The sequence below is a fragment of the Dermacentor albipictus genome, chromosome 1 (genome assembly GCF_038994185.2).
Source record: "Dermacentor albipictus isolate Rhodes 1998 colony chromosome 1, USDA_Dalb.pri_finalv2, whole genome shotgun sequence".
In the NCBI taxonomy this organism is placed as follows: Eukaryota; Metazoa; Arthropoda; class Arachnida; order Ixodida; family Ixodidae; genus Dermacentor; species Dermacentor albipictus.
The window spans coordinates 355524757-355542536 of record NC_091821.1 but is presented as its reverse complement, the minus strand read 5'-3'; the positions used below and the strand labels follow the sequence as shown (position 1 = coordinate 355542536).

The following is a 17780-nucleotide window of genomic DNA, read 5'->3' as shown; positions in this document are numbered from 1 at the left end:
ACCTTGTGGCTGAACGAGAAGCTTTCTAAGCTCGAGATGTTTTCTAAGCTCTCTTGCGGCGGCGCTTATTTGTTTGAAAGCGGAATTCCTGAAATGTTTAACGACAACTGTTTCTATAAGTAATGAATGGAAGTTTGGTAGACCAAGTTCACGGAAAATATTTGCAGATGTTACTATTGCGGAATTGTACGCAACATTTTAAAGAATGTTGTTTAAAATCCGGTCAACCCTGCATCTCCAACGATCAGAACAAAAGCCAAAGACTGTAATGCCGTACCTCAACACACTGTAACCTAGTGCCTGTGCTGTAATCTTTTTTACAGACAAGGGTGAAATACTTTTGATATTAAATAACAGCCACGCTACTGACCTCAGTTTAGAACAAATAAGTGATAAGTGATGTTGCCACGATAAATTACTATCGAAATATATTCCAAGATATTTCACACAATCCACGTATGGAATAGGCGCACATTTGCAATGAACACAGTCTCACTCATGCAAGTAGAGAGGCATGTTAATAACAGTAATCTTAAGTGGGGAGCGAAAACAAACAAGTTTTGTTTTTTGGGCATTCACAACAATTCCATTATTAGAGAACCAAAGCATTGCCTTGTACACGTCATCTTGCAACATTTCAGTGGACGTTTTATAATAATAATAATAATAATAATAATAATAATAATAATAATAATAATAATAATAATAATAATAATAATAATAATAATAATAATAATAATAATAATGATGATGATGATGATGATGATGATGATGGTGGTTATGAAAGAATAATAATGAGCCATATATAGCAAGCACTCCATAGTAGATTCGCAGTTGCGACGATTTCCTTTTTGGATAATTCGAATTACCTCATTCTACGACATATCTGGTTTACGTGTATTCTAGCCGTACCGCATTGCTCTGCGCAAGAATTATTCGTAAGCTGTGGCATCGGCTACTGATGGCAACGAAGACACGGCCAGCGAAAAACAGTTCGAACGAATTAAAAGCCTTGTCATCCACGGAGGTCGGCTTTTGTTTTAAACAGTGTCACACGACTTCGCTGGCACACTTCATTTGCTAAATTAGCCAGAATGCCCGCCAAAGCACCCCTCGAAGCAAGGGACTCCGTTAGCAAAAGCTCATCACCAACGTTAACGGAGCAGGACAGGTCTTTCCCAGTCTACGCAAACTTTTGGTATTACGCGCGCGCCAACTTTTGTTGGCTCATGCTGCGTCCAATGATCCGTTTGGCCGCCGTGACCACCGTGGCCGTGCCCCTCCATCAGTGCGGTGCGCCGATTCCCCCCCTTGGCGAGCTCTAGTCGGGCGGACCCGAGCCACTTCCGGCAAGGTGACGCAGTTCCGGTTCTCGTTCCCCGCTTCGCGTTGCCACGGCGTTCGCCCCGTCCGTCTGCTTGGGGCAGGCCGACGCGGTCGTTTGCAGACGGCCTTCGGACGGCGAAGGTCCCAGTCGTGTCGTCGTGCGTCGCTTGCGAAGGCGCCCGCCACCTTCGAAAGTCGGCGTGGCAGTTTGCTACACGCACGCCAACTTTATACTCACACCGTCTTCCTGACTTTCCCAAACGCTGCTTTCTTTTCAACAACATTTTACGTTGGTGCGCGTCGAGTACGTCGCGTCGCGGTTCTTTTAAGTTGTGTGTGTCGTGCGGTTTGTTACCTCGTCCAGGTGTAGTAAGCGCTAGTTGGCCTGCCGACGCTCACTCCCGTTCCGCGTAGCTTGAGCGAACGGTCCCGTCTCGGCCCACCTTGCATTTCATCAACCCCTACCCCCTTTGGATTTCGCGCACGCGCCGGTGAACTTTCCTGCAAAGAGTGTGTGTTCGAGCCGATCTTCGTTTGTGCAAGTTGGCCCCTAAATATCTCTACAACTGTTCGTCAAAGACCGCTGGAGTCAACGAGCTTCTGCTGGGAAAGAAGAGGAACGCGGCATCACAAGGTGCGTAATAGTCTTTCAAACTTGACACGTGCTATACCATAGTCAACCACACTCGCTTCTTCAAGCGCTTTTACATTTATTTACCTCACCGATTAACTTTCGTTGTTGATAAATATTGTATCCTTGCACAGAAACCGTAATTTCTTTTTTTTTTTCATCATCCGATAGCGGAGTGTCCAAGTTCGCGCAAATGTTGCTGCCGACGGGAAGTTAATTGTGGAGTTCGTTACGGCTTATAGGCACACGAAGACTTCGCCTGGCAATCATTATTGGCCGTGCCAAGCGCATATTTCCGGTACGAGAGCCGTTTCATTCCGAAAAGTGCAACGTTAATAATCCTAGGATTATTAACAGGTCGCTACCTGTACCCAGCTAGAGGGTGTTGTACACGCTCCTTTCTTGTTTCGTTTTTCTCCCATTCTTCCTTCGAAGCAAGATTTGATACCCGCTTCCTTTGGCCACGAATCATCGTTCCAACCAGTCCACCGACGGTATCGGAGCTCGCCTGGATGCTTGCCGTTCGATGCAATAGGCCGATGTCCTCTTCTGTAGCCGGGCAGCTGTAGTGCCGACTCGTTTCTTTTTCTTCTTGCTTTTCTACGCTTTGCCTTAGCACGTGGCTGTCGTGTTTTGGTTCAGCCTGGCGGCTTTTCTGCTCGCCCATCGACGTCTTGTTGCGTAATAAAACTGGAAAGGGTGGTTCGGCTATGAGCCGTCCCCGAAGTTCCGATGTTTGCCCTCTAAGAACGGGTTTCCCGGTGGTTTCCTTTCTCTCTCTCCGTCTGCAGCCTTTAGTCAAGGGCATCAAGCTGGACTGGAACTAGTTTCGTCCCTTCCTCATTTTTTCTGTCGCTCTCTCTCTTTGGTAGATTCATTCATTTGCGCGCTGTCTGCGAACAGCTGTCATACGCCGTGCCACGCGTCCGCGCTCTAGTATAGTGAAAGAATTGAGCTAGTGACATATTTCTGCGTCTTTTCCATATCAGGGTGCGTTTGCTGAGCGGTTTTCGCTTAGTTTCCAAGCGAATTATTCCATTTTATAGGTCAAGCGCTTCACGTACGACTTCAGAATCAGCGAGTACCTGCCACTACGATTTCTTTTTTCTAACGTGAATGCAAAATATAGCTTGAATTTAATTTTAATGATGGGGTTTTACGTGCCAAAACCACTTTCTGATTATGAGGCACGCCGTAGTGGAGGACTCCGGAAATTTCTACCACCTGGGGTTCTTTAACGTGCACCTAAATCTAAGTGCACGGGTGTTTTCGCATTTCGCCCCCATCGAAATGCGGCCGCCGTGGCCGGGATTCGATCCCGCGACCTTGTGCTCAGCAGCCTAACACCATAGCCACTGAGCAACCACGGCGGGTAAAATATAGCTTGATTATCAGTGGGTAATTACTCAATTCCTTATCTTTATGCATCATTCGCGTATCAGAGAATGCTTCTGCAAGTATTAAGTCAATCTTAACGCACATCAGCCTGTCAGACAGATGTTTCTTTAGATGTAAAAATAATAAAAAAAAAGAAACGCTGCATTAGTTTAAACAAGTGTGGTCTAGCACTCTTGACTCGGCCAGTTTAGCAGGGCCAGAGAGATATCATTACTGTGAGCGTAGATCACTGCAGACGCTTTTACTTACAGCATACGCACGATAAACTTGATAACGTTCTCTAAAAATTAAATTATGGGGTTTTACGTGCCAAAACCGTGTCCTGATTATGAGGCACGCCGTTTTGTGGAGGACTCCGGAAATTTTGACTTCCTGGGGTTCTTTAGCGTCCACCTAAATCTAAGCACACGGTTTTTTTCGCATTTTGCCCACATCGAAATGCGGCGGCCGTGGCCGGGATGTGATCCCGCGACCTTGGGCTCAGCAGCCCAACTCCATAGCCACTAAGCAACCACGGCGGGGGCTAACGTTCTCTAACAGCATGCGTTATAGCCACTACAGACGCTTTCGTTTATAGCTGGCCTTTACTGAAGAATGCGTAACTCCGTGAAAAAGACGTGTGTGTGTGCTTGTGTGAGCGAGAGAGAGATAATGAAAGGCACGTAATTAGTGCGATTGCGTATATCTTGCACGAGGCACTCACGTCGCATCGAACGAAGTCATCTCCATGGCGTCCTCAATTAAGCTGCTTGTTAAATGACCTGACCTACATTTCGCTCGTTCATCAAGGCTTCCCTCATCTTTTGCATGAACTCCTCTGCGGCTTTAGAGGATGTCATTTCATCTATGCCACTTGCGTTCTTGCTTAGCTGCAACTGGATCGGTATATTCATAATGGTTGAGGTGGCTGCAGTGCAACGGTAACATTCGTGGTGGCATGGCAGCGTTTAGAAAGAGTTCAGAGTTTTCTGCGCCTATGCGATCTTATATATATATATATATATATATATATATATATATATATATATATATATATATATATATATATATATATATATATATACTAACAGCCCACGCACCTTTTCCGGCATCAACTCGTCGATTGCCCGATTTTTTATGACAATCAACAGTACGTGAGGTTGTGCGCGCGAGGTGAGTTTATTCATAGCGCTTGTTTGAAAACTCGGTGCCCTTTCCCACTGTGAAGAAGGATGACCAGCGAAGGTGTGTATTTGTCCCCTTATTGCACTTAATTCCGTCGCGCGTCAGCCCGGTATTGCACTATCTTCAGGATGGGCAATCGTTGGATAGAGAACGCCTGCTTCACCTCCGTCGCGAGTCGGCCCTGTATTATACTATCTTCGGCATCGGCTCACGTATGGGGAATGCTTAACGCCTGCTTCACCTCCACCGCCGATGGGCCGGTTATTGCATTACCTTCGGGATTTTGTGTCTACACACGGACATGATCCTGGGGAAAATATCCCTTAACAGCTTCACTGTAAAATAATTTCTGCCGTGTGGCTCAGCGCACAAGCGTGGGTACGAGGCACGCTGAGTTGGTCTTATGCTTAAATGCCGCACTTAAGTGATTTAGTTAATCAAAATGCGTTGCCGTCCATAAAAATGATTATCGCGTTGTGTCGAAAGTGCAGTTCGTCGCGAAAGCTGCGCTTCCTTCAGAATCAGGCGCACTGACACATTGCGAACAAGGGTAGCGCAGGTACCTGAAGGGTATTACTTCCCGTGAACCTCAATATAAGGGTCTCGTGATTGTTGATTTTTGGAACGCGAAGATATGTATTTAAAAGATACAGCTTGCTTTTAGGTTGAAGTTACATCTGTTGAGGCATTTCAGATTTAGTGTGTGTTTCAGATTTATTGCGTGTGTTTATTTCTTTATCCAAAAGAGTGAAAGAAAAATAATTAAAATGTTTAAAATGCTTGGTTGTATATCTAACCGCTAGCCTCTCTGCCAAACAAGCTGCTACATTAATAAAGAAAAATAAAAAAAATAACGAGAACAACGATTTGTAAGTGGTAGCGATCGAGCTTGTCTAACAACAGTTATGAAGCACCTCTCTCACCTTGTCATCGCACCACGAACGACTATGTCTCAGAACAGTTGCGTCCGTTGCACGTAACACTGTATAAACCTCACGTATTTCTCCAGCAAAATAACCACGCTTTCGGGACGAGCGAAGCAAGTCACAACCAACCAGGCAGACAACTTTCAATTTTGTTGTTCTTTAGTTTCGTTTAAATCCGTCTCCGCCGACTCGCTTCGGCAAGTCGCTTCACCAAAACACGCCAAGCACTGAGGTCGTCCGTCACGCGTACGCGAACCCCGCGCGTGCTCTCCTGCCGAACAGCGCCGCGTGCCTCTCTCACCCTCTCGTTTCGGAGCGGGAAGTTTCGCGAACACCTGTAGCTCCCAGCGGAGGCGGCGGCACCGCTGCGTGCGGCGGCGTAGAGCGTTTGCCGCGGTGGTGTGCGGGCTGCTGCCCTGCTGTTATCGCGCCCTCTTATCTCTCAGCCTTGCGTTGGCTGCGGGAACACTCGAGCAGAGAGCGGGGCAGGCTATCGTCTCCTTTTCGGTTCTAGCGCCTCGCTGACTGGAGCTGAGCCCATGCGTCGATGGAGGCCGAGTTGCCCCTTCTCTTTCTCTCTCTCTCTCTCTCTCTCTGTTTAGTGCGGCAATATCGGCGTGGGGAAGTCCCTTTGGTCGACGGGGCTCTTCGATAATGGCCGTCTTCGTGCACGACCGCGTGCTTCTTTAGCGCCTAGCGGAGCTTTGTTACGCTGCGGAGAACGGTGGCGACGAAAGGAGAGGGGCCTAATGAGAGTTGCAGGTGGCGGCTGTACTTCGCGGCGCCAGGGAAAAAAGATTTACGGCGCAGCAAGCGGCGAAAATCTTTCGCGCGCCTCAAGAAAAACAGGTCGTGGCCGCGGGAGACTCATTTATCTGATTCTTCGCACGCGCGTGGCGAAATATGTTATGCACAGAGTGGAGATTCTAGAAGAAAAGAAAAAAAAAGAAGGGGGGGGGGATATCAGTGGTGTTACCTCTAGGTGTCCCGATTTCTGTATATGATTTAATATTTACATTGTTGCGAATTAGGTATATTGCTTGTTCCACGCATAACGGTTACACTACTTGGCGAAAGTATGACTCTGGACGAAACGTCGAACTAAGTTTAGCGTCGAAATCGCAATTGTTGATTACGTCCTCATACCCGGCCACAAGCTACTGATATCACACTGCCGGTTTGCGATTTTATTGTGATCACTTCCGTAAATTATTTCAAGTAAGCAGTCCGTCCGAAAAGAAGAACAAAAAAACCTTTCGCGTGAACTCTATACTATAGCTGAATCAATCCGCGCTTAATATCTTTAAATATTTTTTTTTTCCGAGCGAAACAACCGAACTGCGCCTTTCTTACAACACTTGAAATGATTCGAGAGGCGAGAATTCGCGTGTTTCTGTGCTTGCGTGTTCCGCGTAAATCCGTCCGTATACGCGTCGCTTTCCCTCTTCCGTACACCACAGCAAGCGCTAAAGGAGCGTCCATCTTTTCTTTCTTTTTTTGCGTCGTTTCGATGTGCGCAGCTTTCTTATATTTAGTGTCTTTTTTGCTCTTTTACTGCGTTAAAGTGAGCGAGAGCTTCGTTCTTGCCCTTATTGTCGAGAGCGAACGCGTGCCCAGCGCGCAACACCGGAACGCTGTTTGATCAGCGCTAAATCCGGACAGATTTGTTGAGCGAAGGCTTTCCGAACGGGAGAAATGATGGTCCTCCCTCCTGCTACCCCCTTCGCCCTGTTCCCCTCCTGCGCTGCGTTCTGTAGCGCCGATCCGCCGCTTTTCTCTGCTGGAAAGCAGCCGGCTCTGTTGTCTATTTTCTTTTTCGTATCGCTCTTTCTTTCTTTCCTTCTTTCGTGGAGCCCGGTACGGTATTCGTGTATAGAAAACCGCCCTCGCGTTTCGGTTGTTTTCTCACGCGCACTCGTTTTGGCATAACGTTTCGCCTTGTTTGTACCAATGCAGACCTGCTAGTGCAAAAATTAGGAAAAATAAGAAGGATAAATAAAGTTCAAGCCCATCGGCCCTGCGGGCCATATACGTCAAAGTTTGCGTAGCAAAGCACATACACGGCGTTTTATTTTACTACAGTGTGGCTTTCGTGCGTACGCACATACTGAACGCCCGTTCGCGTATTCAAACTTTCGGATTACAGCGCCAGCTCCTCCTCCTCCTCTTCTAATCGCAACGCGTATTTGTGTGTGCTGTACTACGTGGGCGCGCGATCACGCGCCGGTTTGCTGCTTTTCGGATTGTGCGCGCATACCGCGTCGTTTCAGAGATTTTCTAAGGCTGCCGGAATCTTTATCGTTATTTTTCATTCCATCCATGCTATTCTCTGCTTGTCGTTTTGAATATCTCGGACCCTGGTCCCAGCCGACGTTGGCACGAACTGCTTCAAAAGCGCTAGTGTGCTTTTTTAAGGGAAACAGCACTCTTGAAGAACTATAAAATGTGCAAAATGATTATCTAGTTTTTTTTATATATCTTGTTTTCTCATCCTTTCTACCCCTTACCACATCCCCATGTGCAGAGTAACCAACTGGACACTTAATCTGGTTAACCTCTCTGCCTTTCAGCTCTTGTTTCCCTTCCTTCCTTCTAATGTCATTTCTTCATCCAAATTTTTATCTTATGCGTCCTCGCTTTAACTTGGGTATGGCAGTCTGTACACGTGATCATGTTACCCTTATGGTAAAGCTTCGTGTTTCCTTCGCGACAGGCAAAGCTCGGATATGCCAGCAGCACTTAATGCCTGCTTTTGGAATAACGCTCGAACGCAGTGAAATCGGCTCCCTCCTCTCACGCATTTACATGTTTGGGCGATACAAGTGGTTGCTACGGGCACACAGGAGCACAGTCCAGACGTAGAAACTGCGTTTGCGTTTGTCGAGAAAGAAACGTGTATTTGTTTTAGATGCGTTGCCCCGCGTTAACTATACTAAGTCCGCGCTGCTCCTGGCAATTCAGTCTGGTCGATCTAACCATTTGAAATGAACTTTCGGATTGCAGAGCGCCCTAACCAGACTGCGACTTCTTTTTTTTGCGCAAAGGAGCAGGGATCCCTATGGGTTTGAGAATTTGAGAGAGAAGAATGTAAAAGCTGTTCGGGCGCTACTGTCACAGGCGTTATTCGACTCCTTACTCCATTTAGAAATGGAAATGAAGGCGGTTTATTCCGGCTGGTTAGTCGCAGCATCACTATATATTGTTTCTGTTCAGAATTCAAGTTTCCGGTCTCAAGGAGGGCTTATCTGAGACTAAGAGTAAAATAGACAGCCATTATTGAAAAGACTAAATTGCGTGGAGAGAAACAGAGAGATAAACGGAAGGCAGGGATGTTAACCAGCCAAGAGACCGGTTGGTATACACGCTAGGCTGCCGGAAGGGAGAAGGGAAATAGAAAGAAGAGAGAGGTAAAGGGAGACGGGCGTGGACAGCACTATACAGAGTCAAAGGCGCTCGCACAATTGAACCAGCTGAGAAAAGCACAAAATGCCTTCATTGCCTTCTGATCCGATGATCGGTGGTGACGGTGTTCTAGTATTGCCTGTTCATCCGAAGATGATCGTCTAGTTTCCTGAATGAGTTGGACATAGATTGCGTTTCAAATTGAGGACACTGGTACAAAAGGTGGCCAGTGTTCCACTCGCGACTGCAGACGCAGGACTCTCAGCCATTCCAATTAGGGCTGAATAAGATTTCGTCAAAGCAACCCCCAACCACAACCGACACGGAAGAGACGTTTCGCGTTGGTGCAGTCTGGCCGGAGGTCGGAGTTGCAGCGAAGGGTTTATTTTGTGCAGTTTGGTGCGCCTTGTGTGTGCGGTATTACACTCAGCTAACGAGAGTGTGCGTGCTAGAATGCGAAGCTGTGTAACAGCTTGAATAGATGGGATGCTAAAGAAGGTGCGTAGATAAAATAGAGAAATGAATTGCAGCTAGAAGACGAGGCAGGCGGCTTGCGTGGTCTTCCAATCCTTTCTGGGCAACCATATAGCAGCGCGAACTTACGCAGTCCTCTATTAATTTTATAATTTTCTTTTCCCAGAACTGAACAATTTCTCCTGCAATGTCCGGATATTGGATCGAAACATTTCGCCCGGCTGACTTGCCATGTTTCTCGCTCTACTTTCGCGTTCATGTTTCGTTTTATTGCAACAGCTACGTGCCTTATCACTATCGTGGGCAGATGTATAGCCATCAGTTTACGAGGCCGCACCATCCTATCTTTGTTTTCATCAGTTTATATTTGTCTACAACGTCGGCCGCTACGCAGCGTCTGTGAAGGAGGCCGATAAACGAATGGAAAGAGAGATAAACAGAGAGAATCCTTGTCCAGAAGAAGCTTGCAGCGCTTTCGAAGTCGCCAGGTCCCGCATACGAAAAGACAGCGGGAGGCGCATCGCTCGATATGCGTTTATGATTGTTTACTCGATCAGTTTCCCTCGAAACGCTGCGCATCGGCCGAAGAGCTTCGCTGCAGGAACCGCACGCTGCATGCCGGATTGCTGCAGCGGGTGTATTATATGCACACGCACACCCATACGACATACACGGGCAGCACGTAGTTCTCATCTCGCTAAAACCATGCACTATGGTGGAAGCTTGAACATGCATAAGCATTCAGATCACTAGCCGCGTGCAGGTATACTTTCGTGCAGGTGTTTCGGTTCGTTCATGTGCACGGCGCGACGTTGGAAGTCTCTGGTTGTGGTGGGCGCATCTTAGCCTTTCTTTGAGATGAAAGCAAACTGTTTGAAGAACGAAACTGCCTTTGGCCTATAGGTCCGCCAAGTATGGTCTTTTATCGATGTTTTAAAGACACACCCTGTGCCGTGTGTGTATTTGTATCGCGTGCCCGTCTTTTGCGATGTGCCTGTGCTACGGTGCCCGTTGTTATTGGGTGGCTGATTTCGACAAGACTATACAGCATCGCTACCACGCTTGAACGACATCTATTGTTATGAGTACGTTCTATAACGTATGTAAACAGCTTCGCGAAATTTCTACCCGGTCCCTTTTACACACAGTGAAATACCAAGTGCCCGTAGAGGAAGCTCGGCATGGTGCCAGCCAGGTGTTACGCATAATTAGATTGTAGCGAGGGCAAAGACCAGTCACAACGCAGTTAAGAACGAAAACCTTTGTCAGTGCTGTCCTGCAGCCCCTATAGAAAGCTGCACGGTACTTAATGGGACAAAAATGTGAACGCACAGCGGCAGAAGAGTATAGCGAACCGGTCAGCCCTCGCGGCAGCATCTCGAAGCGACTGGTTCTTGCTCCCCAGCCACGTGTGCCTTGAATATTGAATAGGCAACCGCGCGTGTTGCGATGAGGCCGCGGTCTCGGCTCGTCTTCGGCCTTTCGCATTGTTTCTTGCATGTATTTCCCGCACGCGCGCGCTTACGCGTGTGCGTGGATGTCTCCCGCGCGGCGATAGCGTGCCTTTACCTTCACGGTTTATTTGTCCTCCTCGCACATCCGCCGCGCTTTGCATTCCAAGCTCATTTGTGCCGGCGTCGTCGGCGCGAGGAGTAGCCGGCTTTCTCGCCCATTCGCCAGCGCTCGTCGTCGTCGTCGTCGTAATAGAATACGCTCTGCCTGAAGAATGTGTACACACGCACGCGGCCCGAATGCGAGCCGAGCGGCGCGGTGCGGGATTTCTCGCACTCCTCGCGGCGAACTCTCGTTTTTCACGGTCGCGCGCCGGGACGCGAGCGTCTGAGGACAAGGAAAGAGGAAGAGTTGTTTTGACAGCTGAGGATGGAAAGCGCGCCGGGTTTAAAGCGCTGCGGTTTGTGCGCTCGTGCTTCAAGGCTTCTTTTGAATTTCTCCGTTTGCTCTCGTCCGATGGAGTCTTGAGCAGCCGTCACGGGCAGACCGCGCCCCGTTTTGATAGGCACGTCGTCGCCCCTATGAATGCGCTAATATCGACACCGTATAAAACCTCGTGTGTTGTACACCGACCGACGCATCCGTTTTTTTTTTTTTCGTTCCGCGTGTGTTTTCCCGACCGTGTGTGTGTGTATGTAAGAAACATCGTAAGCACGTCTTGTTTTCGTTCTTTTATTTAGCAGCAATTTGGAAGATAAAGCTTATTTTTATTTCTACCTGGTTCTCTAGGGCAAATAGAAGTGCATGTTATTCCAAGCTCTACGTGACACCTCGGCAAACTATTTGCTTCTTTTTAATGTTTAATATTACAGCCCGACTTTCTCTTGGCGCGCTCACTTAGGAGAGAAGGATGCTGACTTCCAGGCGCTCTAACACAATTCAGCATCCTTACGCTTTCACAGGGGTATAACTCGCGGCTGACACACTTGAACGTTGAAGCGTGGACATATATATTGACACACACACACACACACACACACACACACACACACACACACACACACACACACACACACACACACACACACACACTTATGAGGTTTTACGTACCAAAACGACTTTCTGATTATGAGGCACGCCGTAGTGGAGGACTACGGAAATTTCGACTACCTGGGGTTCTTTAACGTGCACCTACATCTAAAAGTAGACGAGTGTTTTCGCATTTCGCCCCAAATCGAAATGCTGCCGCCGTAGTCGGGATTCGATCCCGCGACCTTGTGCTCAGCAGCCTAACACCATAGCCACTGAGCTACCCCGGCGGGTTATATATGCAGAGCATACATTGCCGTCAGTACAAAAAGTTAGACACTTTTTTGTTCACCTCCTCTGTCCGAATTCTGTCCGAATAAACTCGGGTTTTCAATCATGGTCGATTTCACGTCAGTCGACCCCCCCCCCCCCCACCCCGCCCTCCCACCCTTCTGCGCGTCGAGTCCACACGCTCTCCGAATCCAATTTGATATTGGCTCAAGGAGTGTGATTCAACCAGCCATGATGAAGCCACGTATAGAAGGATTCTCAGCGCCGAGTCAAGCCCACACTTAAGCCACTTTAGAGCGATTCCGAACTCTCGGCAGCTTCCGCAGCAGCACACATATCGGCCGCAGCGCTGCATGGTGCGGCGGTCTATAAAGAAGGCGCTGCGCACACTGAGTTCTATTACCACGTCTCTCTCTCTCCCTCTCTCTCTCTCTCAGTGGGGCTCATTCGATCGCGCTGTTCCGCAGACCCTACTTTATCAAAGGAGAGGAAAGGATGCGGGCGAAGTTGAAAAAAAAAGAAACAGAAAGAGAGATTGGATGCTCCTATATGGACAGCGAGAGACGCAGAGCTGGAGGGGCCGGAATTGAAAGAACGTTGCCGTTGCCCCGTGAAACAAGTGAAATGGCCGCGGGAGAAAATCGCGGGCAATGAGACACGTTCCGCACGCACGCACACAGAACGCGAGAAAGCATCCAGCTCTATAGCAGCCGCTTATGTGAGGCGTTATAAGTGCGTGGAACGGGAAGAAGAAATTGGTGCGGAATAAAACATGGGAGGCAAGAGAAAGAAAGACGAGAAATCGAGAGAGTGAGGGAGATGCACTCAAGTGGAGCTGTACACGGTCTTTCCACGCACATACACCGCGTAGTTGAGCACGGCACCCTAGGGACACCCGGCGCGGTGCCCGGCCCTTAATGCAGAATCAGCCGTTTCACTTCTCGCTCTATAAGCGGCTCCGTGGCTGGCGGTCGCTTTCTTCTCGTCGCGGTGAAGGTGAAGATCTTCCATTCCCTTTTTTTTTCTCTTTCTCGGGTGTTACGTGTTTTCTAGAACTTTCTATATGGACTGCTTGTGGCGCGCCTGTGCGCGACCTTGGATTTCAATTTTTTTTGAAGTCGTTAGTGCTGCTTCGTTCGGGGCTTGATTTCTCTGTTAGGGCAATCGAGTATTCTGACACGTACGTATAGGTGCCGTGAGAACGAGATCGAGGTGCTATATCCCTTGCCGCATGAAAGAACCGCTGGAAATGAAACGGCAAATGCTTTCGAAAGAGACGGGAGACCGCGGTGGGCGGGAGGGAAATGAAATCGAGAGCGTAATAGGCGTTTCTAGGGTGCTCGGAAATGCATGATACTGTGACCTCCATTGCGCACGTGCCTTGTTCGCCCCCTTCTGTTCTTTTCTGTATTATTTGTTGCCTTAGGGTGAAGGAACCGCCTCGCTCGTTACACCGGGAGCGAGTTGTGGTGCCGAATGGAGGAAGGTGCGCCTGATTTCATTACGCGCACTTTTCCCCGGCTGCGCGGGATAGGTGCTCTCAGCGCGCATAAACGTTATTTTGCCGCATTTTGAGCGGTAAGGAAGTGTCACCGAAACATATTTTATTTATTTCCGTGTGTGTGTGTGTGTGTGTGTGTGTGTGTGTGTGCGTGCGTGTGTGCGTGTGTGCGTGTGTGTGTGTGTGTGTGTGTGTGTGTGTGTGTGTGTGTGTGTGTGTGTGTGTGTGTGTGTGCGCGCGCGCGTGCTTGCTTGTTTTAGCTAGATAGTAGCCGGCTTCTTGTATACCTAATGTTGTCTCGAAGTACTTGCAACACCAGCTGATATGGTGACGTTCAGACAGAAAAGGAGATTTCAGAGTAATGAAGTGATTGTACTGATCGCTTCCTCGTCGCACTGCTGGATAGGTTTGTAACGGTATAGAGAAAGAAACAAACTTTAATGATATGCTGGAGGATGGTAGCCTGGCTGTTCGCCTGAAATGCTGCTCCAGGTGCAGGGTAACGGTATAGTGGATTCAATTAAGTTTATGTGTTCGTGAGACACCGTGGAAGCCACTTCCTTAAGCTCACAAATTCAACCGGAGCTTGCCCGTACTCTGCAACTTAAGCACACTTCCAGTTGCGAGAGTATTGATAACGTCGTACTGTCAAGGAGAGAGAGAGAGAAAGAGAGAGGGACGAAATCGAGCTTTCCAATAGCATTTATTTGCAACCCTATAAATTGAACAGCGTCGTGCGCAATTGTGAGTCCGATCCGTTCGGCTCGCCTCGCCATTCGCGCTGCTCAACCAAGCAGCTAGATAAATTAGCGTTTTCTGCTACTTTTCACGTCATCAATACACTTGTTATTGATACGCTTGTGGTGTCAACGAGCTATCCACTGTATAAGAAGCCACGTACTATATGTTTTCACAGGGAGCGTCTTCTTCGTGTACGTATAACTGCGAATTGCAGAGTTAAAGTGAAATCGCTTACTTCTTTTGGCTTCCAATGTAATTATTAAATATCTAGTGAAGCAATGTAAGTAGGGCTATCTTCCTTCTTTGTTACAGCGAAGAAGCCTCACATGGCTTTGGTAGCTTTCTCGTCTGTAGCATAAGAAGAAGCTCGGTGGCCCTGCGCACTATATATCACGAAGTGTAACGTCAACAAACAGGGTGTTTCACGTAGCTTGAGCCAAACTTTCAAAGTGTGCGAACCCCATGCAGCTGGACTGAAATAAGGACTGAACCAGAACTCCCGATACAGCCTTCTTATTTCGCAATGCGTGCAACATAGAAGTGTTTTTCTGAGGCGTGAAAGAAGCCCGCGAATACATGCAAAGTGCCTCGAGCGGCCAGTCGCGCACCAATTTTACGTGTATTCGCGGGCTTCCTTCACGCTCGAAAAAACACTTCCTATGTTGCACGCATTGAGCAACAGAAGGCTGTATCGGGAGTTTTGCATGTTGCTCTACAATTTCCTCATGGACACCTTTCATCTGGTTATAATAATTGGCAAGGTGATTAATTATCTACGACTAATTATCTAATTAGCCTGAATGCAATAAAAAGTTCAAGCATCCCCAAGCGACGGCGAACAACATTATCTTGGTTCTGTCCAGCTACGTAGCATTTGCATATTTTAAAAGTTTGGCTAAAGTTACGTGAAACACCCTGTTTCGCCACGTTCTCTGGCTGCGCTGATCCGCGAAGCAGCGATAACGATATGCATGGCGAGCGGTTCGCTTATCTGTCAAGCAAGGGAATTCCTGCATGGTTTGCTCAGCGGTCGGCCGGCCATGAACGCTGCCTCATCGCGCTTGCTCGGAGGAAAGCGGCCCAAGGTCCAGAGTCTGCGTGTCTTTCGAAACGCGAGAGAGACGACCGAGGCAAGTGTGATTAAAGAGACAGGACTATAGTCCGTCTTTCTTTTCTGCCTTCTGGCTGGGGTCTTGCCGAGACTTTTTTTTTTCTTTCATTCTTTAGGCGCTCGGTCTTACTTATATAGCGCGATCTCATCGCGAGAGTGCGCACCCTGTAGAAGCCACGTGACACGGGCGCCCATTGAGAAATCGAAAGCGGTGGAGGAAGAAAAGGTATAAAACAATGGACTCGTTGGTGGGGGACAGGGGTGATGCTAGTTAAAGAAACGCCTTTTAGTGTCACCGAAAAACAACCTTAAGCTGGTGCAATGACGATGGCAACACGATGTCTCACATGTGATTTATTCTTGCTGGTTTTCTTACGTTCTCTATCTTTGTTTTCCTGCACGCACCGAGCGTGTATTTTTTCCACTGCGAGTTGTGCTTTCGAGCAAACTCTGGTTGTCCACTAAAAAAAGTATTACTGGGATTTCACTGCCGAAAACCACGATCTGATTTTGAGGCACGTACTATTTTGACTATTTTGACCCCACGTACTAGTGGGGTCTCCGGATTAATTTTGACCACTCGATGTTCTTCAACATGCACCTGCAAATATAAGTACAGGAACTTTTTTTTTTTTTGCATTTAGCCCTTATCTGAATGCGACCGCCGCGGCCCGGGGGGCGGCCCAGTTCGTCAGCATTCCTACGAGGGCTGGTCGAACAATAAAGCTTTGGTATTGAATCGGACACCTAAATATTATTATTTCTTATTCCGTGTTAAACCGGGAACAAAAAGTGAAACCGGCAATAAGAACCGGAGTTTATTTTCATCACTGTGCGCAAAACTTTCAGCAGTCCCTTTAAGTGCATGGGCACTTTATTAGTGAGCACGAAGAGTAAGATCATCGCATTGGCAGTGGCTTGCTTACAACGGACACTTCGGAGTGACCCGTCGAACCCTAATGTTAGACAATAATCGAGTATTCGCGGAAACCGAATATTAGATTGGCGAGTCGAATGCATCGATTCGGAATATACTTAATTTGAACCTCATTCGAAATATCGGATATTCGTGTATACTCTCCTTTTCCTCGTCCACGCGTCGCACAGCTTCCCGGAAAGGCATTGTCCATTCGAGAAAACGCACGAAACGACGATTCAGAAAAATGTGGTAGCGCAATGCAGCGCGCAAAAGCTCCGAAAGAAAAATAAACGTATCGAAGGTAACAACATTAATCTCGAACGGGAGCGCTTATACGCACGTGATGGAATGGCAGGCTTCGCGTCTCCGAGCGCTTCTAGAATGTAGCGCTCACAGCGAGGTTTTTTTGCTTTTTTTAATCTGTCTCTTGTAAGAGCTTGCTGTAAAAGTTGTGTTCGTTGTCTTAGTTTTCGTTGATTTAGGCGAAGAAAGCTTTGCAGGCCAAATGTGTGCGAAAATGGGAGAAGCGTTTGAATTTATTCGTCGTATAGCGGCGCACGGTCGGGAAATTGTGTTACAATCGGGAATGCATCCATTACGAAAGTTCTGTTCCTTCCTCTCGCTTTTCTCCTTCGTGCTTTCCTGACGTTTAGATTGCTCGATGAGGATCGTTCATATACTTTGTGTATCTTCCCGTGTTTAGGGCATGTGTGCTGCATGGTCGAAATCACGGGACCGTCCTGTCGCCGTTGCCATAATGGTGCGCGCACGCTTTCGCCCGGCTTCGGTCCGCCCACTTATTTTCCGCTGCCAGCTTATACAGCTTCACGCCGGCTTCAAGCTCGCATTCTGCCGCAGTATTTATGCGTACCTATGGATGTTGGTTACATGCGGCTTTCGGAATAGTGGGGCTTAATATGCCTTTTCATTTCCTCTCTTAAAGGACTCGAGGCACGTACGATTGAACTCGCGAACCTTTTTTGTTCGTAAGCGTTGTTTGTCATTGGTGACGTACGCCTTCGGCAATGTGTGTGGTGTGACGATTTACCGACGCGTCTTCCGAACCAGTGCTAGCGTAAGAATTTCTTTGTTGAATACGGGCCGTGGCTTCAGGATTGCCGGCAACCTGCCGAAAAAAAAAAAAAAGGAGTTCGCGCTCACTCTGATTTGGTTTGCGCGTCCAAGCGCTCTACCGCCACAGTATCACCTTGAAAAACATGGAAACTGGACATCCAAATTGCGTTCAAGAGGCCGTACTGTCTGTACGCGCATGTCCCGCATAAAAGCTTCTTGGTACGTATTACCGCGTCAGGTTCTTATGCGCATGTGACGAGTAATATTTGCTTGATGGTGGAGCATTGTACGCATAACGCGAGAAGTGTGGAATCGGCTCCCACCTGTGGCAAGTTGTCTTT

At 48.0% G+C, this 17780-nt stretch overlaps 1 protein-coding gene across 2 annotated transcripts in view; it reads left to right on the top strand.

Annotated features, from left to right (window-relative positions):
- The first annotated feature begins 1361 nt into the window (after positions 1-1361).
- The window catches only part of LOC135902324 (leucine-rich repeat neuronal protein 3-like), a 277011-nt gene continuing 260592 nt past the window's right edge, over positions 1362-17780 (top strand). For both annotated transcript variants that reach the window (XM_065432304.2, XM_065432312.2), the window contains exon 1: positions 1362-1960. The gene's annotated coding sequence lies outside the window, so the exon portion shown is untranslated. The remainder of the gene's footprint in view (positions 1961-17780) is intronic.